The sequence below is a fragment of the Amblyraja radiata genome, chromosome 1 (genome assembly GCF_010909765.2).
Source record: "Amblyraja radiata isolate CabotCenter1 chromosome 1, sAmbRad1.1.pri, whole genome shotgun sequence".
Lineage (NCBI taxonomy): Eukaryota > Metazoa > Chordata > Chondrichthyes > Rajiformes > Rajidae > Amblyraja > Amblyraja radiata.
The window spans coordinates 171,774,221-171,800,462 of NC_045956.1; positions in this window are offsets into that span (position 1 = coordinate 171,774,221).

Sequence of the window (26,242 nt, forward strand, 5' to 3'; positions counted from 1 at the left end):
GGAATTGAGTGAAATCCGGGTTAGCCGGGAAGTGGTGTTGGGTAAATTAAATGGATTAAAGGCCGATAAATCCCCAGGGCCAGATAGGCTGCATCCCAGAGTACTTAAGGAAGTAGCTCCAGAAATAGTGGATGCATTAGTAATAATCTTTCAAAACTCTTTAGATTCTGGAGTAGTTCCTGAGGATTGGCGGGTAGCAAACGTAACCCCACTTTTTAAGAAGGGAGGGAGAGAGAAAACGGGGAATTACAGACCAGTTAGTCTAACATCGGTAGTGGGGAAACTGCTAGAGTCAGTTATTAAAGATGGGATAGCAGCACATTTGGAAAGTGGTGAAATCATTGGACAAAGTCAGCATGGATTTACAAAAGGTAAATCATGTCTGACGAATCTTATAGAATTTTTCGAGGATGTAACTAGTAGCGTGGATAGGGGAGAACCAGTGGATGTGGTGTATCTGGACTTCCAGAAGGCTTTCGACAAGGTCCCACATAAGAGATTAGTTTACAAACTTAAAGCACACGGCATTGGGGGTTCAGTATTGATGTGGATAGAGAACTGGCTGGCAAACAGGAAGCAAAGAGTAGGGGTAAACGGGTCCTTTTCACAATGGCAGGCAGTGACTAGTGGGGTACCGCAAGGCTCAGTGCTGGGACCCCAGCTATTTACAATATATATTAATGATCTGGATGAGGGAATTGAAGGCAATATCTCCAAGTTTGCGGATGACACTAAGCTGGGGGGCAGTGTTAGCTGTGAGGAGGATGCTAGGAGACTGCAAGGTGACTTGGATAGGCTGGGTGAGTGGGCAAATGTTTGGCAGATGCTGTATAATGTGGATAAATGTGAGGTTATCCATTTTGGTGGCAAAAACAGGAAAGCAGACTATTATCTAAATGGTGGCCGACTAGGAAAAGGGGAGATGCAGCGAGACCTGGGTGTCATGGTACACCAGTCATTGAAAGTGGGCATGCAGGTGCAGCAGGCAGTGAAGAAAGCGAATGGTATGTTAGCTTTCATAGCAAAAGGATTTGAGTATAGGAGCAGGGAGGTTCTACTGCAGTTGTACAGGGTCTTGGTGAGACCACACCTGGAGTATTGCGTACAGTTTTGGTCTCCAAATCTGAGGAAGGACATTATTACCATAGAGGGAGTGCAGAGAAGGTTCACCAGACTGATTCCTGGGATGTCAGGACTGTCTTATGAAGAAAGACTGGATAGACTTGGTTTATATTCTCTAGAATTTAGGAGATTGAGAGGGGATCTTATAGAAACTTACAAAATTCTTAAGGGGTTGGACAGGCTAGATGCAGGAAGATTGCTCCCGATGTTGGGGAAGTCCAGGACAAGGGGTCACAGCTTAAGGATAAGGGGGAAATCCTTTAAAACCGAGATGAGAAGAACTTTTTTCACACAGAGAGTGGTGAATCTGTGGAACTCCCTGCCACAGAGGGTAGTCGAGGCCAGTTCATTGGCTATATTTAAGAGGGAGTTAGATGTGGCCCTTGTGGCTAAGGGGATCAGAGGGTATGGAGAGAAGGCAGGTACGGGATACTGAGTTGGATGATCAGCCATGATCATATTGAATGGCGGTGCAGGCTCGAAGGGCCGAATGGCCTACTCCTGCACCTAATTTCTATGTTTCTATGTTTCTATGTTAATGAGCCATTAGGAGGTAGTAACCATAACATGGTCAGGTTTAATCTACAATTGGAGAGGGAGAAGGGTAGATTGGAGGTGTCAGTGTTACAGTTGAATAAAGGGGACTATGGAGCCATGAGGGAGGAGCCGGCCAAAGTTGACTGGAAAGATACGCCAGAAGGGATGACAGTGGAACAACAATGGCAGGTGTTTCTAGGAATAATACAGAAGGTGCAGGATCAGTTCATTCCTAGGAGGAAGAAAGATTCCAAGGGGAGAAAGGGGCGACCATGGCTGACAAGGGACGTCAGGGACAGTATAAAAATTTAAGCGAAGAAGTACAATGTAGCAAAGATGAGCAGGAAGCAAGAGGATTGGTTAATGTTTAAAGGACAACAGAAGATAACCAAAAAGACAATACGAGGAGAAAAGATGAGGTACAAAGGTAAGCTAGCCAAGAATATAAAGCAGGATAGTAAAAGCTTCTTTAGTTATGTGAAGAGGATAAAATTAGTTAAGACCAAAGTTGGACCCTTGAAGACCGAGAAAGGTGAATATATTATGGGAACAATTAAATGGCAGATGAGTTGAACAGGTATTTTGGATCTGTCTTCACTAAGGAGGACACAAACAATCTTCCAGATATAGTAGTGGCCAGAGGATCTGGGGTGACGGAGGAACTGAAGGAAATCCACATTAGGCAGGAAAGGTGTAGGATAGACTGATGGGACTGAAGGCTGATAAATCCCCAGGGCCCGATGGTCTGCATCCCAGGGTACTTAAGGAAGTGACTCTAGAAATTATGGATGCATTGGTGATAATTTTCCAAAGTTCTATAAACTCAGGATCAGTTCCTGTGGATTGGAGGGTAGCTAATGTTATCCCACTTTTTAAGAAAGGCGGGAGAGTGAAAATAGAAATTTTTTGACCAGTTAGCCTGACATCGATGGTGGGGAAGATGCTGGAGTCAATTATAAAAGATGAAATAGCCGAACATTTGGATAGCAGTAACAGGATCGGTCCGAGTCAGCATGGATTTACGAAGGGGCAATCATGCTTGACTAATCTTCTGGATTTTTTGAAGATGTAAATAGGAAAATGGACAAGGGAGAGCCAGTGGATGTAGTGTACCTGGACTTTCAGATAGCATTTGATAAGGTCCCACATTGGAGATTAGTGGGCAAAATTAGGGCACATGGTATTGGGGATATAGTGCTGACATGGATAGAGAAGTGATTGGCAGACAGGAAACAAAGAGTAGGGATTAACGGGTCCCTTTCAGAATGGCAGGCAGTGACTAGTGGGGTACCGCAAGGCTCGGTGCTGGGACCGCAGCTATTTACAATATACATCAATGATTTGGATGAAGGGATTCAAAGTAACATTAGCAAATTTGCAGATGACACAAAGCTGGGTGGCAGTGTGAACTGTGAGGAGGATGCTATGAGAATGCAGGGTGACTTGGACAGGTTGGAGGAGTGGGCAGATGCATGGCAGATGAAGTTTAATGCGGATAAATATGAGGTTATCCACTTTGGTAGCAAAAACAGGAAGGCAGATTACCAGAGTCTTTCAGTTATTTTTAGACAAAATTCCTGATAAGCCAAAAGACAAAAGATTATCTCAAGAAAATGGGAATGTAAAATTGTGACGGACATCAGATAATCAGATCGTCATCAACAATATATTTTTTGAAGAAGTTTGAAGAAGGGCCCCAACCTGATATATCTCCCATTCTTTTTCTCCCAGGGATGCTGCCTCACCCACTGAGTTACTGCAGCACTTTGTGTCTATCTTTAATATATTTTCAATCATACTTGAGGGGTGAATGACCAGCTGACTTTTAAAATCCTTTGGGGCATCTTGAAAGGAGAATGTGTATTCAATTATCTTTTCACTAATAATTCTTATTCAAAGAAGATCTTTGTAGAACCATGCAGCACATAAATAGGCTTTTCAGACCCCATGTCCATTCCCGACATGGGATTTATCAACGTGAATTTCCCACCCATTCGCCCTCAGTTTAATCCAAACAAGTGTGAGATGTTGCACTTTGGGAGGCTGAATGTAAGGGGAGAGTATACAGTTAATGGCAACACTCTTAACATCATTGATGCACAGAGGGATCTTAGAGTCCAAGTTCATATCTCACTGAAGGTGGCAGCATGTAGATATCGGTGGTAAAGAAAGTATATACTGCAGATAATGAAGATAGACACAAAATGCTGGAATAACACAGGCAGCATCTCGGGATAGCAGGAATGGGTGACGTTTTGGGTCGAAACCCTTCTTCTGACGTAGATATGCTTGCCTATTTTGCTTGGTGGCATTTGTCAGGATTCAGCTCTGTAGGACTTTGGTTAGGCCGCATTTGGAGTAGAGTCATAGAGTGATACAGTGTGGAAACAGGCCCTTCGGCCCAACTCGCCCACACCGGCCAACAATATCCCAGCTACACTAGTCCCACCTGCCTGCGCTTGGTCCATATCCCAGCAAACCTGTCCTATCCATGTACCTGTCTAACTGTTTCTTAAACAATGGGATAGTCAAAGCCACAACTACCTCATGATGTACAATCGTTGGTGACCATGAGCCTCTCAAGACCAGTGGCGGAGCATCTCTCAAGAAAGTGGAGGGCTTCAAGTACCTGGGAGCGAGGGTGCAGAGCTCGAAGATTGACATCAAGGTCCAGAAAGCGCTTGCATGGAAAGCCTTCAATAATATGGGGGAAATCTGGACATGGGATGTCTAAGGGTCTCAAACTGGAATTCTTCCATGCAACCATATTATTGTACTCTCACTCGAGCGCTGTCCAAGTCTCTCGATGGCACCAACACCCGAATGTTCAGAAAAGTTCAAAGTGTCAGTTGGAGGGACCACGTCACCAACACCCTGCTCCATGGGGAGAATCCTCCTCTGACCGAGAAGATCAGGTGGAGAAGGATGAGGCTCGCTGGTCAATGCCACCGCCACCCAGAAATGCCAGCAAACAAGGTTGTGCTGTGGGAACCCACCCATGGAAGACGTGACCCGGGACGGCCGATCAAGACAATGCTGAAGACGCTGATGGAAGACGCACGTGTGAAGACAAAAGAGGAGCTTGCCAGCTGCATGGAGGACAGAGATGTGTGGTGCGTCCGTCACCCTGCCCATCGGAAACTAGCACCACTGCATCGCTAATGTTTTCAACGATGATGAATCAACTATCTCCTCCGGCAGGTTGTTCCATACACCCACCAACCTTTGTGTGAAAAAGGTACCCCTCAGATTCTTTGTACATCAAGCACTGAAAGTAAGCATGCAGGTACAGCAGGCAGTGAAGAAAGCTAAAGGCATGTTGGCCTTCATAACAAGAGTATAGGAGCAAAGAGTTGTACAGGGCCCTAGTGAGACCCCAACTGAAGTATTGTGTGCAGTTTTGGTCCCCTAATTTGAGGAACGACATTCTTGCTATTGAGGGAGTGCAGAGTGGGTTTACAAGGTTGATTCCCGGGATGGCGGGACTGTGATATGTTGAAATAATGGAGCGACTGGGCTTGTATACACTGGATTTATAAGGATGAGAGGGTATCTTATTTAAACATATGAGATTATTAAGGGATTAGACACGCTAGAGGCAGGAAACATGTTCCCGACATTGGGGGAGTCCAGAACCAGGGGCCACTATTTAAGAATAAGGGGTAGGCTATTTCTAACGGAGATGAGGGAAAACATTTTCACCCAGAGAGTTGTGAATCTGAGAAATTCGCTGCCTCAAAAGGCAGTGGAATCCGATTTAGCTGGATGCTTTCAAGAGAGAGTTAGATAGAGCTCTTAAAGATAGCAGAGTCAAGGGATATGGGGAGAAGGCAGGAACGGGGTACTGATTGTGGATGATCAGCCATGATCACAGTAAATGGCGGTGCTGTCTCGAAGGGCTGAATGATCTACTCCTGCACCTATAGTCTATTGTCTATTCCTATAAAATCGTTTCCCCTTCACCTTGAACCTATGTCCTCTGGTTCTCAATTCCCCTACTCTGGGCAAAAGACTCTGTTCATCTACCCGATCGATTCCTCTCATGATTTTGTACACCTCTCTAAGATCACCCCTCATCCTCCCACACTCCATGGAATAGAGATCCAGCCTACTCAACCTCTCCCTATAGCTCACACCCTCTAGTCCTGGCAACATAGATACATAGATAGATACATAGAAAATAGGTGCAGGAGTAGGCCATTCGGCCCTTCCAGCCAGCACCGCCATTCAATGCGATCATGGCTGATCATCCACAATAAGTATCCTAGTAAATCTTTTCTGAACCCTTTCAAGCTTGACAATATCGAGTATTACGTGCAGTTCTGGCCGCCCCCTTGCATGAAAGATGTGGAGGCTTTGGAGAGGGTGCATGGGAGGTTTACCAGAATATTACCTGGACTGGAGGATTTCAGCTACAAATCCACCAGGATTTTAGGTGCCTATAGCCCATCCAAATAGCAATGCTAGTATATAGAATGGCAAAGAAGGCATATGGTATACAGTACTTGATTTCATGGATCAGGACATGAAGCATAAAAGAGAGGAAGATAGAATGCAATTTTGTAGGACTTTGCTTAGCCTGCATATGGAGTATTGCATGCAGTTCGGATCACCCCAGTATAGGAAGGATATGGTGTCTTTGGAATGGGTGTGGAGGAGGTTTACCAGAATGATGAAAAAATGACAGATACATGAATAGGGCAGGTTTGGAGGGATATGGGCCAAGCGCAGGCAGGTGGGACTACTGTAGCTGGGACATGTTGGCCGGTGTGGGCAAGTTGGACCGAAAATTGGACTCTGTCTCCAATTTTGATTATTTAAATATGTTACATTGCATCCGAGAATTTATGGGGTTATGGGGAGAAGGCAGGAGAATGGGGTTTGGAGGGAGAGATAGATCAGCCATAATTGAATGGCGGAGTAGACATGAAGGGCCGAATGGCCTAATTATGCTCCTATCACTTATGATCTTATGACTTATGAATGTACTACCGGGGGTGGTAGTTGAAGAAGATTTTGGATAGGTACAGGTGTGTGCAGGAAATGGAGGGATATGGGTTATGTGCAGGAGGGATATGGGATAAGTGCCCCGAAGAGACTGTTCTTGTGCTATGGTCTGTGTTCTACTTATCTTCCTCAACTTTCCAATGGGTCTTCACCCGATTCAAAAATCACTCTGTCTGGTCATTAATTATGGAATAGGCTAACAATATCTAAGAGTGAAATATTTACTCAAGTGACCTTATTCTTAAACCCAAGGTACCAATTACTCCAAGAGGCAGACAGACAAAACGCTTAAGTATTTATATCCCTTTCCCTAAACTGCTTCTTGAAGCTTTGAACGATGACAGAGACCATACCATGCCTTCGTAATTGGATCACGTCTGCTGACATCGACCAAGTCTTATCAGCATAATTAACGACATATGTCATACTGCATCACAACTGTGGCAGCAATCACGTTGAGAAATATGTGCTGTGTTTGACCGGAGGTCTCAGAACTTCAGTTAATAAAAGCATCAGCAAGATTCTCGGATGCAATGTAACATATTTAAATAATCAAAATTTGATACACTTTAAGATAGAGTCATAGAGTGATACAGTGTGGAAACAGGCCGTTCGGCCCAACGTGCCAACACCAGCCAACATGTCCCAGCTAGACCCACCTGCCTGCACTTGGCCCATATCCCTCCAAACCTGTCCTATTCATGTACCTGTCAAACTGTTTCTTAAAAGTTGGGATAGTCCCAGCCTCAACTACCTCCTCTGGCAGCTTGTTCCATACACCCACCACACTTTGTGTGAACAGGTTACCCCTCAGATTCCTATTCAATCTTTTCCCCTTCACTTTGAACTTATGTCCTCTGGTCCTCGATTCCCCTACTCTGGGCAAGAGATTCTGTGCACCTACCCGATCTATTCCTCTCATGATTTTATACACATCTATAAGATCACTCTTCATCCTCCTGCGATCCAAGGAATAGAGATCCAGCCTACTCAACCTCTCCATATAGCTCACACCCTCTAGTCCTGGCAACATCCTCGTAAATTAACCCTTTTGAGATTGACAATATCTTTCCTATAACGTGGTGCCCAGAACTGAACACTATATTCTAAATGCGGTCTATATTATAAATGCGGCTAAATATCCAAGATCTTGCACATAGGCAAAGAAACTACTGTGCATTACATTAAATTTATGTTGGAACCATTGTCAATAATGTTAAAGGTGGACAGTGTATTTCTATTTAAAGAAAGGTGGCATAATGTTTCGAAGTTATTTAGTTGGTGTTTCACCGCTTTCCACTTAGAACAATGTTGTAAAGCTGGAAAGGGCACAGAGAAGATTTGCGAGGATGTTGCCAGGACGAGAGGGTCTGAGCTAAAGGGAGAGGTCGAGTAGTTTGGGACTATTCCTTGGAGCACAGGAGAATAAGAGGTGATCTAATAGAGGTGCACAAAATCATGAGAGGAATAGTTCGGGAAGAGTCACTGGCCCAGAGTAGGTGAATCAAGGACGAGGACATAGGTTTAAGATAAAGGGGAAAAGATTTAATAGGAATCAGAGCGGTACCTTGTTCACACAAAGGGTGGTGGGTGTATGGAACAAGCTGCCAGAGGGGGTAGTTGAGGCAAGGACTATCCCAACATTTAAGAAACAGTTAGGCAGTAACAAAGATGGGACAGCTACCAAACGCAGGCAGGTGGGACTAGTTTGGCTGAGACAAGATGGCCGGTGTGGGCAAGTTGGGCCGAAGGGCCTGTTTCCTTGCTCTATCACTCTTTGACTATGACTCTGCAATATGAATTTCCTAAAATCAGCAACAGTCTATATTAATGCAACACTTTATTCATAGCTAAATATCCAAGGCAATTCACAGCGACATAGTCAGTCAAAAGAACAGAACAAGACACGGCAAGGAATACAACACAAGAACATGGCCAAGTGGGAAGATTTTTCTTAACTGCATTCATTAGACATGGAGTTTGGTTGCAAGGACAACATTTATCTAATCTTTAACATACGCTCAAACTCAATGCCTTTACATTATCTGCTTCCTGCAGAACATTAGTGAATTCGATTTATTTTTAACAACAATCAGTGTCATCTTGGTCACCATTACCGAGAATCACTTTTTCCTCCACATTTACTTAACAAGTTTAATTGAAATTCCCCAGCCAGCAAAAAGCAGTCTCCTTGATTCCAGCTGAACAATTTATCCATGACATTACCTTATTCACTTCAGGCTAAGGATTTAAATAGAGAAAAGATGGGAAAGCAAAGTGATGTGCGAGGACTTAAGGCTTTAGAGACACAGTTCAGTTTACTTTATTGTCATGTGTACCGAGGTACAGTGAAAAGATGTTTGTTGTGTGCTAACCAGTCAGCAGAAAGACAATACATGATTACAATCGATCCATTAACAGCGTATAGCTACACGATAAGGGAATAACGTACAGGCGCTTCGGCTCACCGTGTCCGCACCAACCAGTGACCATCTCGTACACGAGCACTATCTAGGGACAATTTACAATTTTAACGTAGCCAATTAACCTACAAACAATACATCATTGGAGTATGGGAGGAGATTGGAGCACCCAGAGAAAACCCGCGCTGTCACAGAGAAAACGTACAAACTCCGTACACACAGCTCCCATAGATAAGATCGAACCGAGGTTTGTGGCGCTGTAGGGGAGTGACTCTTCCGCTGTGCTATTGTGCAGCCCTTTGAATAGAAGCCAGATAATGAGAGAGGGAGGAAGGAAATGTGGAGTGCTGAAGGAGATACAGACCTCGGGGAGCATGAAGACCTGGAGAGATTTTAATAAAGGATTATCGATCTTCAAATGATTGCGAGCAGTCTGGGGGTGTGAGTTACAATAAAGAGTACATCTTGGAATGTATCATAGTTTAATTCCTCAAAAACCCTCCTCAATTCTGGATGAGGATGTGGATTATTCTCTGGTCTGCCCTCCCTTCAAAGAACAACTAAGGAGCTTGTGTGGTTGGCATTGACGAGCAACACAATGAATTACAGCAGTCTTAACTCTCTTTGATTTGCGCATTGAAGTTGAAGAAATTGCTTGCTGGTTAAGCTACCATTTTACCTTGCTTCCCCCAGGGAAAACAGGACACATTTATGGCGCAGGAATGTGCTGAAATGTGAAATGTGAAAATTTCTCCTCTGTACAGGATGTTATGTACACGTAAAAATAGTTCAATCAATCGGGTTTCCAAAGCAAAGCTTGTCTCAATCTTGATAGCACATGATTATTGTGAAACCTTGACTGGTTAATTAATGTTCTCAGGGAGGGAAACTTGCTGAGTGGCATAATCGATGGGCTGCAGTTGTATAGGGCTCTGGTGAGACCACATCTGGAGTATTGTGTACAGCTTTGGTCTCCTAATTTGAGGAAAGACATCCTTGTGATTGAGGCAGTGCAGCGTAGGTTCACGAGATTGATCCCTGGGATGGCAGGACTGTCGTATGAGGAAAGATTGAAAAGACTAGGCTTGTATTCACTGGCGTATAGAAGGGTGAGGGGTTATCTTATAGAAACATATAAAATTATAAATGGACTGGACAAGCTAGATGCAGGAAAAATGTTGGGCGAGTCCAGAACCAGGGGCCACAGTCTTAGAATAAAGGGGAGGTCATTTAAGACTGAGGTGAGAAAAAACTTTTTCTCCCAGAGAGTTGTGAATTTATGGAATTCCCTGCCACAGAGGGCAGTGGAGGCCAAATCACTGGATGGATTTACGAGAGAGTTAGATAGAGCTCTAGGGGCTAGTGGAGTCAAGGGATATGGGGAGAAGGCAGGCACGGGTTAATGATTGGTGACGATAAGCCTTGATCACAATGAATGGCGGTGCTGGCTCGAAGGGCCGAATGGCCTCCTCCTGCACCTATTTTCTATGTTTCTATGTTTCTATGAATGGCCTAATTCTACTCATAATCCCTTATGACTTTATGACCTGCCATCCTTACCTAGTCTTCACCATACACTGGATGATTCCAAGCCCATCAAGGTGGTTAGGTCTTATCTCAATTCAGGGGCAATTAAAGTTGCAAAATAAATGCCAGATTTGCCAAGGCCTGCAGCCTTTGAATTAGTAAATCCAAACAGGTTTACCCAACCAGAGCGTTAACATTTACGACTTTATTCCTTGGAGCAAAGGAGGCTAAGGGTGATCTTATACAGATGTACAACATCATGAGGGAAATGGATAGGTGAATATACAAGTCATTTACCCAGGGCAGGGGAATGAAAAACTAGAAGACGCGTGTCGAAGATGAAAGGGGAAAGATTAAATAGGCACCTGAGGGGCAACTTTTTCACTCAGAAGGTGGTGGGTATATGGAACAAGCAGCCAGCGGTAGTTAAGGTAGGTACTATAACAGCACTTAAAATACACTAGGACAGGTACATGGATAGGAGTGGTTGAGAGGGATTTGTGCCAAGGTGACTCAGGTGGAACTAGTGTAATGAAGCATTTCCAGTATCCTCCCACACACAACAGATGTACAGTTAATACATTACAATATGTTACAATACAATATATTAATGGGCTTCGGTAAAAACTGTAAATTGCCCCTAGCGTGTAGGATAATGTATGGGGATCGTTGGTTGGTGCTGACTCATTGGGCCGAAGGGCCTGTTTTTGTGCTGTTTCCCGAAAGTCGAAAGGAAATGTACATCCATCCTGCTAAGATCCCTTGATCAACACTCTAAAAGAAAGGTTGTTGTCTCAACACTATGACCTGGTGTTGAGACAACACCTTTTTTCTAAATGTCAGCAAGATAAAGGAGATAGTGATCAACTTTAGGAAGTGAAGTACACATACCTTAATTTGCTTTGACGGCGCCGAAGTAGAGATGTTTGAAAGCTTCAAATTCCTCAAAGTAAATATCACCAACAAATTGTCTTGGACCACCCATATTGAAATGAAGGCCAAGAAGGTACACCAATGCCTCTACTTCTATGGAAGGTTTAGGAAATTCAGCACGTCCCCAACAACTCTTAACCACTCTGACCTTCACGGCCTGCCCGGGGACGACAGATAGCGCAATGGGCTAAGTGTTCGGCTGGCAACCGGAAGGTAGCCGGTTCGAATCCCGCTTGGAGTGCATACTGTCGTTGTGTCCTTGGGCAAGACACTTCACCCACCTTTGCCTGTGTGTGAACGTGTGTGAGTGATTGGTGGTGGTCCGAGGGGCCGTAGGCGCAGATTGGCAGCCACACTTCCGTCAGTCTGCCCCAGGGCAGCTGTGGCTACAGAAGTAGCTTACCACCACCGAGTGTGACTGAGGAGTGAATGAATAATGCGATGTAAAGCGCCTTGAGTATTAGAAAGGCGCTATATAAATCCCATCCATTATTATTATTATTATTACAACCACTGCTGCAGCTGACGTTCACTGCCTTACCAGGACTGCCGACCTTTACCATCTCACCAATGACGCCGACACTTGCTGCCTCCCCGGCCATCCGTTGACGGGGACTACCGACGCTTCGTCCGCTGACCCGGACTCCCATCCCCCGCGGGCCTCCACCAGCGACTCTGCTGACCCTCGCCACTCCACCGCCCACCAGCGGGCTGAAGCCGTCGCCTTATCTGAGTCCCAGGCTCAGCCAACAGTCTCCATGATGCAGACTCCCACACCACGTGGCCTGACTCTACTGGGTCCTACTGCTCCCCCCCTACAAGGAACCTCAGTGGGGGTTCCACTGGGTCTTCCCCTTTCCCTTTTAGCCAGGTGGCCCCAGCTACTCCCCACCCACAAAATAGTCCCCATGCCCCCCTCCTCTCTGAACACCCACCATCCCCCGACCAGATATCTCCTCAGCCTCCATCCACTCACCTGCCCTCATCCGGCAGGACATCAACTGCCTTAAAAATGTCACTACCCTTATTCACTCTAACCTCTCCCCCTCCTGAACGTACAGCCCTCTGGGCTCACTCTGCAGCAACACCAAATGGATAATCAAACCCGCCAACAAGGGAGGTGCCGTGGTAGTCTGCCGTGCTGACCTCCACCGGGCTGAGGCCAGGTGACAACTCTCAGACACCTCCTCCTAATTATCCTTGGACCATGACCCCACAGACGAGCACCAGGCCTTGATCTCAAACACCTTTACTGATTTCATCACTTCCGGCTCCCTGCCCTCTAAAGCCTCCAAACTTATTGTTCCCCAGCCCTGCACGGCCCGATTTTATCTTCTCCCCAAAATCCACAAACTGAACTGTTCTGGCAGACCCATTGTTTCTGCTTGTTTATGTCCCACCAAATTAATTTCCACATACCTCGACTCCATCTATCACCCCTGGTCAAATCCCTCCCTTCCTACCTATGTCCAAGGCACCTCACACGCTCTTCGTCTCCTCAATCACTTCTGTTTTCCAGGCCCCCACTCCCTCATCTTTACTATGGATGTCCAGTAACTCTACACCTCCATCCTCGACCAGGAGGGTCTTAGAGCCCACCATTTCTTCATTGACCGCAAAATCAGCCAATTTACGTCTACCAATACCTACCTCAGCCTAGCAGAGCTGGTCCTCCCCTTCAAGAACTTCTCATTCGACTACTCCCACTTTTTTCCAAATCCAAGGCGTAGCTATGGGCACTCGCATGGGCCCTTGCTATGCCTACCTCTTTGTAGGGTATATCGAACAATCACTGTTCCAGGCATACACTGGCCCTATCCCCAAACTCTACCTCCGCTACATTGACGACTGCATTGGTGCTACCTCCTGCACCCATGCAGAACTCACTGACTTCATCAACTTTACCACTATTTTCCATCCTGCACTCAAATTCACATGGACCATCTCCGACATCTCCCTACCGTTTCTAGATTTCACCGTCTCCATCATAGGAAACAAACTATTGACCGACATCTACTACAAATCTACTGAGTCCTATAGCTATCTTGACTACACTTCTTCCCACCCTGCTTCCGATAAAATCTCTATCCCCTACTCACAATTCCTCCATCTATGCTGCATTTGCACCCAGGATGAGGTGTTCCATACCAGGGCGTCGGAGATGTTCTCATTCTTTAGGAAACGGGGGTTCCCCTCTTCCATTATAGATGAGGCTCTCACTAGCTTCTCCTCGATATCCCGCAGCTCCGCTATTGCACCCCCTCCCCCCATTCGTAATAAAGACAGAGTTCCCCCCTGTCTGTGCCTTCCACCCCATCAGCCGTCGCATACAGCAAATAATCCTTCAACATTTTCGCCACCTCCAACGGGATCCCACTACTGGCCACATCTTCCCACCTCCACCCATATTCACAGAGACCGTTTTTTTCCGAATCTCCCTGGTCAACTTGTCCCTTCCCATCCAAACCATCCCCTCTCCAGGTACGTTCCCCAGTAACCGCAGATGCAACATCTGTCCCTTTACCTCCCAACTCGACTCCATCCAAGGACCCTGACAGTCTTTCCAGGTGAGGCAGAGGTTCACTTGCACCTCCTCCAACCTCATCTACTGTACCCGCTGTTCCAGGTGTCAACATCTCTACATCTGCGAGACCAAGCGCAGGCTCGGCGATCGTTTCGCTGAATACCTCCGCTCAGTCCGTCTTAACCTACCTGATCTCCCGGTGGCTCAGCACTTCAACTGGTCCTCCCATTCCCAATCTGACCTCTCTGTCCTGGGCCTCCTCCACTGTCAGAGTGAGGAACAGCGCAAATTGCCTCACCCGCTGAGTTACTCCAGCATTTTGTGTCTAACTTTCAACAACTCCTACATACAGTATGTACCATAGAAAGCATTTTATTGCGGTGCATCACAGCTTGAATTGGAAATAGCTCCATCCAAGACCACAAGGAATTGCAGAGAATTGTGGACTCAGCACAAACCATCACACAAACCAACCTCACTTCCATTGTCTCAATTTACACCTCACACTGCACTGGCTAGGCCACCAACATAATCAAGGTCGAGTCACACCCAGGCCACTCCCTCTTCTCCCCTCTTCCATCGAGAAAGAGGTATAGAAATGTGAAAATGTACTCGTCCAAATTCAGGGACAGTTTCTTCCCAGCTGTTATCAGGCAACTGAATCATCCAACCAACAACTGGAGAGCAGTCTTGAGCTCCTACCTACCTCATTAGAGACCCTCGGACTATCTTTGATCGGATTTTAATGGACTTTATATTGCATTAAACGGTAATCACGTTATTCCTTGTATCATGTATCTGTGCACTGAATGGTTTGATTTTAATCATGTATTATCTTTCCACTGACTGGTTAGCACGCAACAATAGCTTTTCAATGCACCTTGGTACACGTGACAATAAATTGAACTCAAACTCAAACTCAAACCAATGAGTCAGCTAAATGCCAAATGTTCAGGCCTTCCGAACAATTAGAAGTTAGATTTTTGGAAATATAATACAATTGTCCCTTCTTTAGACATGTATGTGCATTCCGGGCCCATAATTCTCCTCCCGCTAGGGGACACAAAAATAAGGACATAAAGGGCTCTGATTTCTGCACAAAAATGCACAAAAAGGTGAGTAGACAAAAAAAATATTTCAGAAAACCAAACGATGCAAACTGAAATTAAAATGCAAAATGCTGGAAATACTCAGCTAGTCAGACAGCATAGACCAGCATCAATATGGTGGACTGAAAGGCCTCATTCTGTGCTGGATGACTCCATGAGTTGCTGCCGAACCTGCTGCAAACTACCAACGTTTATTGCCTTTTATTCAGATTTCCAGCATCTGTAGGTTTTGTTTTGCTTTTACAATTTACTGTCTAATGAGGCTGCTGTCAGAAAGTGCCGGTCTCTATGATAAGTGAGTTTTTTTGTTGCTAGAAATTGTAGAGACACAAAGATATATAAGACTGTCGGCTTCTCTAAGGATTTAAATTGGCAGTGAAGAATAACACTTAAATAACAATAGCGGGGTGATGGGCAAAACTGCCTTCAAGGCAAGGCTAAATAAATAGTCTTGTAGGATAAAAAGTAAGTATGCCAAAGTTTGGAGGACATAACAATAGGGAGGTTTATAAAATATTCTCAGATACATTGTTAGATCTTATGATAGCTGGAATTCAACACTTCTTAATTATAAGCAAGCAGATGGTCCATAATCAGATGAAAGATAAAAGAAAATGGGGGCATCCCAGAGCTAAAAAAATTATACTCAGTCAGGATTTAGTGATTGGGTTTAGATTTATCAACATCATCATTAATAAGAATTGTCTTCAAAGTGGCAGTAATAGTAATCCATTACATCATAAATTACTGCCCAGCTTTGGTGTTTGCCAATATAATTTACTGAAACAATAACTCGAATATACCTAGTATTCTGCTATATATATATATAATCTATATAATCTAATTATATTCCACACATGAAGAGTATTGCAGAACAGGCAGATCAAGGAATACAGGGAATCAAGGAATGCAGTGACACAGCGGTAGAGTTGGTGCCTTACAGCACCAAAAAGCTAAGGTTGAATCCAAACTGCCTGTATGTGTGTGTGTTTTAGTTCAAATGCATATCTATAATTACTCAGTACATTTGCACCTCAGAAAGCAATCAATTCATGGCTGAGTGAGCAAGTAGAATCTAGAAACCACAGTTGCCAGAAATACACACCAGTGACCCTCTTTTCTCTAGAAAGAAGAGGGAGTAAAAACAAGGAACTGCAGATGCTGGTTTACAAAAAACAACACAACTGCTGGAGTAACACAACCGGTCAGGCCATTTAGGCCAATTAGGAATTGGAATTAGCATCTCTGGAGAACACAGGTAGGAGACGTTTCGATCAGGAACCTCCTTCAGACCCTTCTTCGCCACTTGTGTCGCTTTAGTTCCTTGTATATACTTTACTTGCCAGTAAATATGAGGTGAAAAACAGAAGACATAGGAAATGCACACCAGGTTAATCCTAATCAGTGGACATTTTTCACAAACGACTTGTACAGTTGCAACAAGACATCCCTACTACTATACATAATGGGTGGTGAATCTGTGGATATTTTTAAGGCAGAGATAGATTCCTGATTCCTCGAGGTCATAGCCTTTGAATTAAAGGACGTACTTTTAGGAAGGAGATTAGAATAAATTTATTTAGTCAGAGGGTGGCGAATCTGTGGAATTCTTGGCCTCACAATGCTGTGGAAGCCAAGCCAGTGGACATTTTTAAGGCAGAGATAGATAGATTCTTGAATAGTACAGGTGTCAGGGGGTATGGAGAGAAGGCAGGCACAGGATACTGAGTTGGATGATCAGCCATGATCATATTGAATGGCGGTGCAGGCTCGAAGGGCCGAATGGCCTACTCCTGGACCTATTTTCTATGTTTCTATGTTTTTATTATGGGTAGAAGCTAGGAGAATGGGTTTAGGAGGAAGAGATAGATCAGCCATGATTGAATGATGTAGACTTGATGGGCCAAATGGCCTAATTCTACTCCTATTCCTTATGACCTTATGACATGATAAATCCTTGACCAATGAAGGCAAGCATGCCAAACACCTTCTTCACCAAAGGACACAAGGTGCTGGAGTATCAGCGAGTCAGGCAGCACTCCTGGAGAACATGGATCGGTGACATTTCAGGTCAAGACCCTGCTTCCTAGAAGAACCTTCAAAGAAGGGTCCCGACCCGAATTGTCACCTATCCATCTTCTCCAGGGATGTTGCCTGACCTGCTGAAGTACTCCAGCATTTTGTGTCCATCTGTGCAAACCAGAATCTGCAGTTCCTTGTTTCTACCTTCTTCACTACCTTGTCCACGCCACTTTCAGGGATCTATTTACCTATACTCCTACTTTTGTCCCACTACGCTCTTCAGGACCCTGCCATATACTGTGTAAGTCCTCCCCTGGTTTAACTTAAAATGCAATACCTCACAATTGCCTGAGTTAAATGCCATCTACCATTCCTTAGCCCACTTCATTAGTTCATCTAGGTCCATCTATCCAAACTCTCCCTGTAGCTAATGCCACCAATGATTTCGATAAGGGGATTGAAGGTTTTGTGGCCAAGTTTGCAGATGATGCTAAGATAGAGGAAGGGCAGGCAGTGTATAGGAAGCAAGGACCCTGCGGTAGGACTTGGACAGGTTTGGAGAGTGGGCAGAGAAGTGGCAGATGAAATTCAGTGAAGCAAAGTGTGGAGTCTTGCATTTTGGTAATGGGAATAAAGGTATCGTTTACTTTCTAAATGGAGAGAGAATCCAGAAATCAGAGGTGGAAAGTGTCTTTGGAGTGCTGGTGCAGGACACCCAAAAATTTAATTTGCAAGTTGAATCAGTAGTAAGGAAGGCATATTCAATGCTAGCATTTATATCAAGAGGACTGGAATACAAAAACAGAAATGTAATGCTGAGGCACTAGAAGGCATTGGCCAGGCTGCAATTGGAGTACTGTGAGCAAATTTGGACACCATATATGAGGAAGGATGTGCTGGTCTAGAGGAGGTTTACAAGAATTATTCCAGGAATTAGTGGGTTTGCGAATGATGAGCATTAGGCAGCACTGGGCCTCTACTCGCTGGACTTTAGAAGGTTGAGGGGGGAACTCATTGAAACTTACAGAGTAATGAAAGGCGTAGATAAAGTGGATGTGGAAAGGATATTTCCACTGGTGGGAGAGTCTAGGACTAGATGTCATGGCCTCAGAATTAAAGGGCGTTCTTTTAGAAAGGAGGTGAGGTGGAACTTCTTTAGTCAGAGGGTAGTTAATCTGTGGCAGAGATAGAAAAATTATTGATTAGAACGGGTGTCAAGCGTTGTGGGGGGAAGGCAGGAAAATGGCATTAGGAGGCAGAGATCAGCCTGAATGGCGGAGTAGACTTGATGGGGCGAATGGCCTAATTCTACTCCTATAACTTGTGAACTTGTAATGATTCCTAATCCAGCCATCGTCATCATGACTCATCATCATGACATCCCTCCTTTACCAGAATTAAACTTTAAATTAACATGTGTTCTTTCTAATATACTTTCTAATTAAATCTTACAAACATATTTGTGTTTTCATTTGTGTTCCAATACCTCACGACACAGACGCATTACAACTACAAAACAAATGCAACTTTTTACACTCTTATTACCTTAATAAACTCCTTGCTCATAATAAACAATTATAATTAACAGTATCATAATAAACAATATCATAAACTATAACACAAAATCGTCGTATCTCTTGGGAACTCTCCTTTCACGTTTTGGTCTACCAGTTGGCACAGAAGCATCAGAGTCTATTGAATCTGCCAAGGTGTTGTCATCCAGACACCTTCTCTGGTCACCACCTAGGAAATGTCGTCTGTCCCCTCTGAATCAGTAGCTCTTGGTGGATTTTGGGCTACCTCGTTTTGTGTGTCCCTGGACGTACTTTTGACACTCGATACATTTCTCTTGTAGATAACACCTTCTGGAGACTTGACTGTCTCTACATGCTATACATTCGAACTGTATCTGGGACGCTTATCTAACATGTATCTAAGTGCTTATGTATGGTGATACTTGTACTGAACTGTATACAAAAATGAATTTCACTGTATCTCGGTACACGTGACAAATAAAGTACCACACCATACATGTGTACTATTGTAAAGATTTTTATAATTGAATTCAAGTTTTCAGCTGCCATTATAGTGCTTACCATTCTCTAAATTATTAATTCCTTAAATATCCATTTAATTAATAGATTGTACAATGCCAAGGTATTGTGTGTTTCCTGCTACCATTGGGGGATAGGGGGGATGGGAGGCTGGTCGAGGAGGATACAGATTGTTCTTTATTATCTGTCCAACATGGATAGACATTAAACCCATGCTTTTCAACTCTTCAGAGTGCTTCTGACCTCAAACAATGTGGATACTTTTAGTTATCAAGGGGTAATTTTTTAGCAAAATACAAAATCTTGAAGGAACTCAATGAGTCAGGCAGCATCCAAGGAGAGACTGGACAGGTGACATTTCGGATTTAGTTTAGTTTAGTTTAGTTTATTGTCAGGTGCACGAGGTACAGTGAAAAGCTTTTGTTGTGTGCTAACCAGTCAGCAGAAAGACTGTACATGATTATAATCGAGCTCATTCACAGTGTACAGATAAATGATGAAGGGAATAATGTTTAGTGCAAGAAAAAGTCCAGTAAACTCTGATTAAAGATACTCCAAGGGTCTCTCCAATTAGATAGATAGTAGCTCGGGGCCTCTCTCTAGTTGTTGATAGGATGGCACAGCTGCGTGGGGTTTGATTAGCAGAGGAGTGGAGGAAGTTACAAAGGTTAGAGGTGAAAAGGAGACAAATGTTGTTTTTGAGACTGGTCTTGTCTGATCTGTCAGCTCTCCTTTAAGCAGACAATACAAAGAGCCAATATTGAAAAGAAGCCTCGTCTCGAAGTCAAAGTACATATGGCACCATTTTTAAGGAGCACAGAGGAGCTTTTCATTATGTGTAGTCAGTAATCAGTGTTAGGTTTCAGGAAAGAATTTAAGTCGTAATGAGAAAAATTACATGACCATCAAAATATTTAAATTTCTTGTGTTAATAAAATGGCAGCACTGTGGTGCAGTGGTAAAGTTGCTGCCTTAGAGTACCAGAGAACTGGGTTCAATCCTGACAATTGGTGCTGTCTGTATGGAGTTTGTAGAAAAAGGTTAAAAAAATGAATAAAATGGACACAACATATTATAGAGTTCAACACAAACGTCCCCCCACAGCAGAATCAAAAATGTCCACTGTGGAGAAAGGCACCAGAAAGTTAAGTCCTCTTCCTCTGTGAAACACCCGAGGTCGGGGCCCATTTGTGGCCGTGCAGCCAGTCCGATGATTTTCAGGGCCCTCTTGCCGTGAAGATGGAACTTCGGCGTCGGGTGAAACTGATGTATGGGGTGATCGCTGGTCAGCGCGGACTCGATGAGCTGAAGCACCTCTTTCCACGCTGCATTTCTAAAATCTAAAGTCTACAGGCTGGTAGCCCTAAGATCTACCGTTATTATTGTGTCAGATTCACTTAGAATTATTGTGTCAGATTCAAGATTGGGCCATGCAGTGATCTGGTTGAAAGTTAAAGAACACAATACACAATTTTCAAGAAGACTAAGAGGATTTTTTGATGATGTCCTTGTTGTGCATTGGCTGCCTAAATTATGTTCATATTTCCTACATAATGTAGGATGAAGGTGACTTTATCATGAGAAATCATAAACAATACCTTAAAATAGGGGAAATTTTGAGATTAAATGATAATACTGATAGTTTCAAAAGTAGGTGAAATTAAAAACCTTCCTGAATCCTAAACATTCCCAAAAGTTTCACTGGTCTTCTTAAAAACAGTGCCGCAGATTATTTAGCTTCATCTGGAAGACATGAAAGTTGACAGTACAGTACTGCCTCAGTCTTTGTAGGAGTAGCAAGCTGAACCTCTCTGTTCGAACCTCAGGAGTTGAACTCTGAATTCATATTTCATATGAACTCAGCGGTGAAAAACTACAATGAACTTTAGCTGAGCTATTGTCATAGTGACATTCAACAGTTATTCTTAATTGGGAGAGAGCAAGGTTGTTCCATAGCAGCCCTTTGACAATTAAATTAGTAGTCATATTGCATTAATTTTAATCACAAGTACTTTAAACTTGTAAATTAGTTAATGTTGCACATGCCAAGCACTCCAAAAGCTGCATTAATAATAGTTTGTATATCAGATCAAATAAGTTAACCTTCTGTTAGTCAAAGAAAGTCTCTCATGTACATTTTAAATTCAGTTAAGGGATGTGGGTTTTGCTGGCAAGGACGATATTTATTGCACATTCCTTAATTACCACTGTGGAGGTGGCAGTGAGATGATTTCTTGAACTAGTGTAGTCTGACTGTGGTACCCCTGAAAATTAATGATTAGATTTGTTCACGATTTAGACCAAGAATTAATGAAGGCAAATCAGGATGGTGAGCGTCTGCGAGAGGAACCTACACATGGTGGTGTTTCTCTGTATTTGCTACTTTGTATTTCTGGACAGATGAGATTGCATATTAGCGGTGTCTTGTCAGAGTAGCCTCAGCAAGTAATTGCAGTGCAATTTATCCAAGGTAGCCACTGCAGTCACATTGAGCTGGTGACCGAGGGAATTAATACCTAGGATGTTAGATCAGGTACCAATTTCAAATGATACAGAAGTGTCTTAGGCGTGGTAGATCCTGGAGTCGTACAGTGTGGAATCAGGCCCTTTGGCCCATCTTACCATATAACCATATAACCATTACAGCACGGAAAACAGGCCATCTCGGCCCTTCAAGTCCGTGCCGAACACTTACTTTCATTCTCTTGACCATTTTCTTGACCACACCGACCAACATGTCCCATCTATACTAGTCCCACATGCTTGAGTTTGGTGTTGCACTTGGTCGGAAAAGTAAATAATATTTCATTACATTACTGTTTTTGTAAAGCGTACAGTGGTGCAGCGGTAGAGTTGCTGCCTGACAGAACCAAAAACCACCCGGGTTCGATCCTGATTACTGGCACTGTCTGTACAGAGTTTGTACGTTCTCCACTTGACCACATGGGTTTCCGCTGGGTGTTTGGGTTTCCTCCCACATTCCAAAGATGTGCAGGTTTGGAGGTTAAATGGCTTCTGTAAATTGTCCCTAGTCTGTAGGATAGAACTAGTGTACGGGGCACGCTGGTCTGTGTGGACTCAGTGAGCCAAAGGGCATGTTTCCATGCGATATCTCGAAACTAAACTAAACTTCTGACGTAGCTGGTGGAAAGGATCCAAGGATGCAGGAGATGAGTCACTCACTACAGAACACCCAGGCTCTCAACTGCTCTTTGTAGATATAACATTTGTGCTGCTGGTCCTGTTCGATGGTGATCTCTAGGTTATCGATGTTGGAGTACTCTACAATCATTAGTCTCTCAACTCTTGAAGATTGTTATTGCCTGGAACTAATGTGGCATAAATATTCATTGGTACATCATCTCTAGCCTTAGTGTCGACCAGATCTTATTGCATCACTTCATTTGCTTAGGCTCCGCAAATGGCAGTGAATTTTTAGAGATACAGCGCGGTAACAGGCCCTTTGGCGCACCGAGTCCACACAGACCAGCGATTCCCCCCACATTAACACTGTCCTGCACATAGCAGGGACAATTTACACACTTATACCAAGCCAATTAGCCTACAAACCTGTATGTCTTTGGAGTGTGGGTGAAACCAAAGATTTCGGAGAAAACCCACACGGTCACAGGGAGAATGAACCAATTCCGCACCCGTTGTCAGGATCGAACCCAGCTGGTCTTTGGTGCTGCGAGGCAGCAACTCTACCGCTGCGCCACTGTGCACATTACAAAAATAACAATCTGATGAAATATTCTTTACTTATCTGACCATGTGCAGCACCAAACTCAGGCAGGTGCAACGTGTAGATGGGAGGTGTTGGTCGGTGTGATCAAGATGGTCCAAAGCACCTGTTTCCAGACTGCATGACTCTATGACTCTATGACCTACAAAGCATCTGCAAACAATCCCAATTCTAATCTCATGATAAAAGCAATTTTCAAAGAATTAGAAAAGAAAATTGATGAAGCAATTTTGGCGAATATACAGAAAGACTAATGGCGAATATACAGAAATGGGCAAGAAATACTTGTCAATCTTGCCTGGATCCCAAAAATGAATTTAACAATATTGTGGAAAAAAATGCTAGAGAAACTCAGCGGGTGAGGAAACATCTATGGAGCGAAGGAATAGGTGACGTTTCGGTTCGAGACCCTCCTTCAGTCTGAAGAAGGGTCTCGCCCAGAAACGTCACCTATTCCTTCGCTCCACAGATGCTGCCTCACCCGCTGAGTTTCTTCAGCATTTTTGTCTACCTTTGATTTTTCCAGCATCTGCAGTTCCGTCTTTATCAATATTGTAGATGTTTCGGGACTAGGATATTGCGCTAAGGAACATGTATCAATGATCAGAGGCTGAATGATTGAACTTCAAACAAGCATATTTTAGTGTTTAAGAAGGAACTGCAGATGCTGGAAAATCGAAGGTACACAAAAATGCTGGAGAAACTCAGCGGGTGCAGCAGCATCTATGGAGCGAAGGAAATAGGCAACGTTTCGGGCCGAAACCCTTCTTCAGACTGATGGGGGGTGGGGGGGGGGCGGGGAGAAGAAAGGAAAAAGGAGGAGGAGGAGCCCTAGGGCTGAGGGAGCGATAGGAAGTGGAGGAGACAGCAAGGGCTAACAAAATTGGGAGAATTCAATGTTCATATTTTAGTGGTTGATATCTGCGTGCGCTAGCAGGCGCCGCTACAATATCTTCATTGTGTGAACTTTAAAAATATTTTTTTTGTCTTGAGAAAGGGTCTCGACCTGAACTGTCACAAATTTGTGATCTCCAGAGATGCTGCCTGGCCTGCTGAGTTACTCCAACATTTTGTGTTCCATTTTCTCTTGATACACATTGTCTACATCTTTACCAGATATTCCTTGATATTACATTTCCTTTGATGATGAAGGCAGCGACCTCTTATTTCATCTCTGGACGTCAGCGTCTCTGCTAATGTTTGATCCAATGTTACACAACCAGTACGGGTGAGCAGATATTCCTTACTTCAAATTTAAGCAGGGCAGAATGTGCAAAGAAAAATGAAGATCCATATAGAGTTTAGTTTAGTTTAGAGTCACAGCCTGGAAACAGGCCCTTCGGCCCACCGAGTCCACACTGACCAGCGATCCCCGCACACTCATGGGCCTGTCCCACTTAAGTGATTTTTCAGGCAACAGCTGGTGACAGTCAAGTCGTAGCAGGTCGCTGAAAAACCAGCGACTGGAACGACGACTAGAACAGAGACTGTCAGAGTGGAACACACACACACATCGCTTACTTCACCAGCCTGTTATGCAGGCAAGGGACAGGGTATGCACGGAGAGCGCTGTCTGAGTGGAATTCACACGGTGCAAAGCCAATGTGATACAGTCACACACCACGATGAACAGGAACGTTGGCGCTGTAATTAAGATGGTGAAAGCACAATGCACGGGAAGGGTCACGTAAGTCCTTTAAAGGAGGGGGGAGAGGGGGGGGGGGGAGAGTGGGCAGAAGGGGGGAGAAGGGGGGAGAAGGAGTGCACCACTGTGCACATTACAAAAATAACAATCTGATGAAATATTCTTTACTTATCTGACCATGTGCAGCACCAAACTCAGGCAGGTGCAACGTATAGATGGGACGTGTTGGTCGGTGTGGTCAAGATGGTCCAAAGCACCTGTTTCCAGACTGCATGACTCTATGACTCTATGACCTACAAAGCATCGGCAAACAATCCCAATTCTAATCTCATGATAAAAGCAATTTTCAAAGAATTAGAAAAGAAAATTGACGAAGCAATTTTGGCGAATGTACAGAAAGACTAATGGCGAATATACAGAAATGGGCAAGAAATACTTGTCAATCTTGCCTGGATCCCAAAAATGAATTTAACAATATTGTGGACAAAAATGCTGGAGAAACTCAGCGGGTGAGGCAACATCTATGGAGCGAAGAAATAGGTGACGTTTCGGGTCGAGACCCTTCTTCACTCTCTCACGTAAGTCCTTTAAAGGAGGGGGGAGAGGGGGGGAGAGTGGGCAGAAGGGGGGAGAAGGGGGGAGAAGGAGTGGTGACAACTGTAAGGAAGTCAGAGATACACGGATGTGAAGCTCGGCGGACATTAAAATTAACGTTCGGTTATCCTTGGTTTTGAAAACTACTGTTTATGTTTTTTTCTCACCAATAAACCAATGGAATTCACCGGCCAGCACCGGCGAAGACCTACGACAACCTACGACCTCCTTGCGACCCACTACCACTGCACGTACGACACGAGAATTCTTGCTCTTCTCCACGGCGGCTTCAATCTGGTTGTTGCTAATTTTTTTTAATTAACGCCGACCAGAATGAAGCCGCAACTAGTTCTAAGAATGCAGGAACTACTCGCGACCATGAAGGCGACTCCCCGGCAACCACCCGCGAACATGTGGCGATCAGAAACCTTTAACCTAGAGTGGTAACAGAAATCTTTTTTCTGTTGTTTTTTTTTGTCTTGTTTTGGTTAAGTTTTAGTTTGTTGGGTTGTGTTAGAGGGGGGGGGGGGGTGAAACATCTTCTCTGTCTCTTCCTTCGGGGGAATGCGACTTTTTCGTGTCGTATCCCCCTTCTTTGCCTCCGTCTGCACTGAGGCCTAATGGCGGAGCTGGCGGCCTCCAGTCTGCGACTGACCCAGAGGCTCCGGAGGCAGAGCCAGCCAGGACTCACCAACGAGAGGCTGGCCGTCTTCGGGGCTGAGGCAGCGGTGGCCCGACTTGCTGGTGCGGCGTTCTGGCTTTCGGCGGCAGCCTGGAGCTGATGCAGCGGGGCTCGGAGCTCAGACTGCGGGACCCGGAGCTGGGGCAGCAGCCTGGAGCTGGGGCGGCTGCCCGGAGCTGGGGCAGCGGCCCGGAGCGGAGACTGCGGGACCCGGAGCTGGGGCGGCGGCCCGGAGTGGAGACTGCGGGACCCGGAGCTGGGGCAGCGGCCCGGAGCGGAGACTGCGGGACCCGGAGCTGGGGCGGCGGCCTGGAGCTG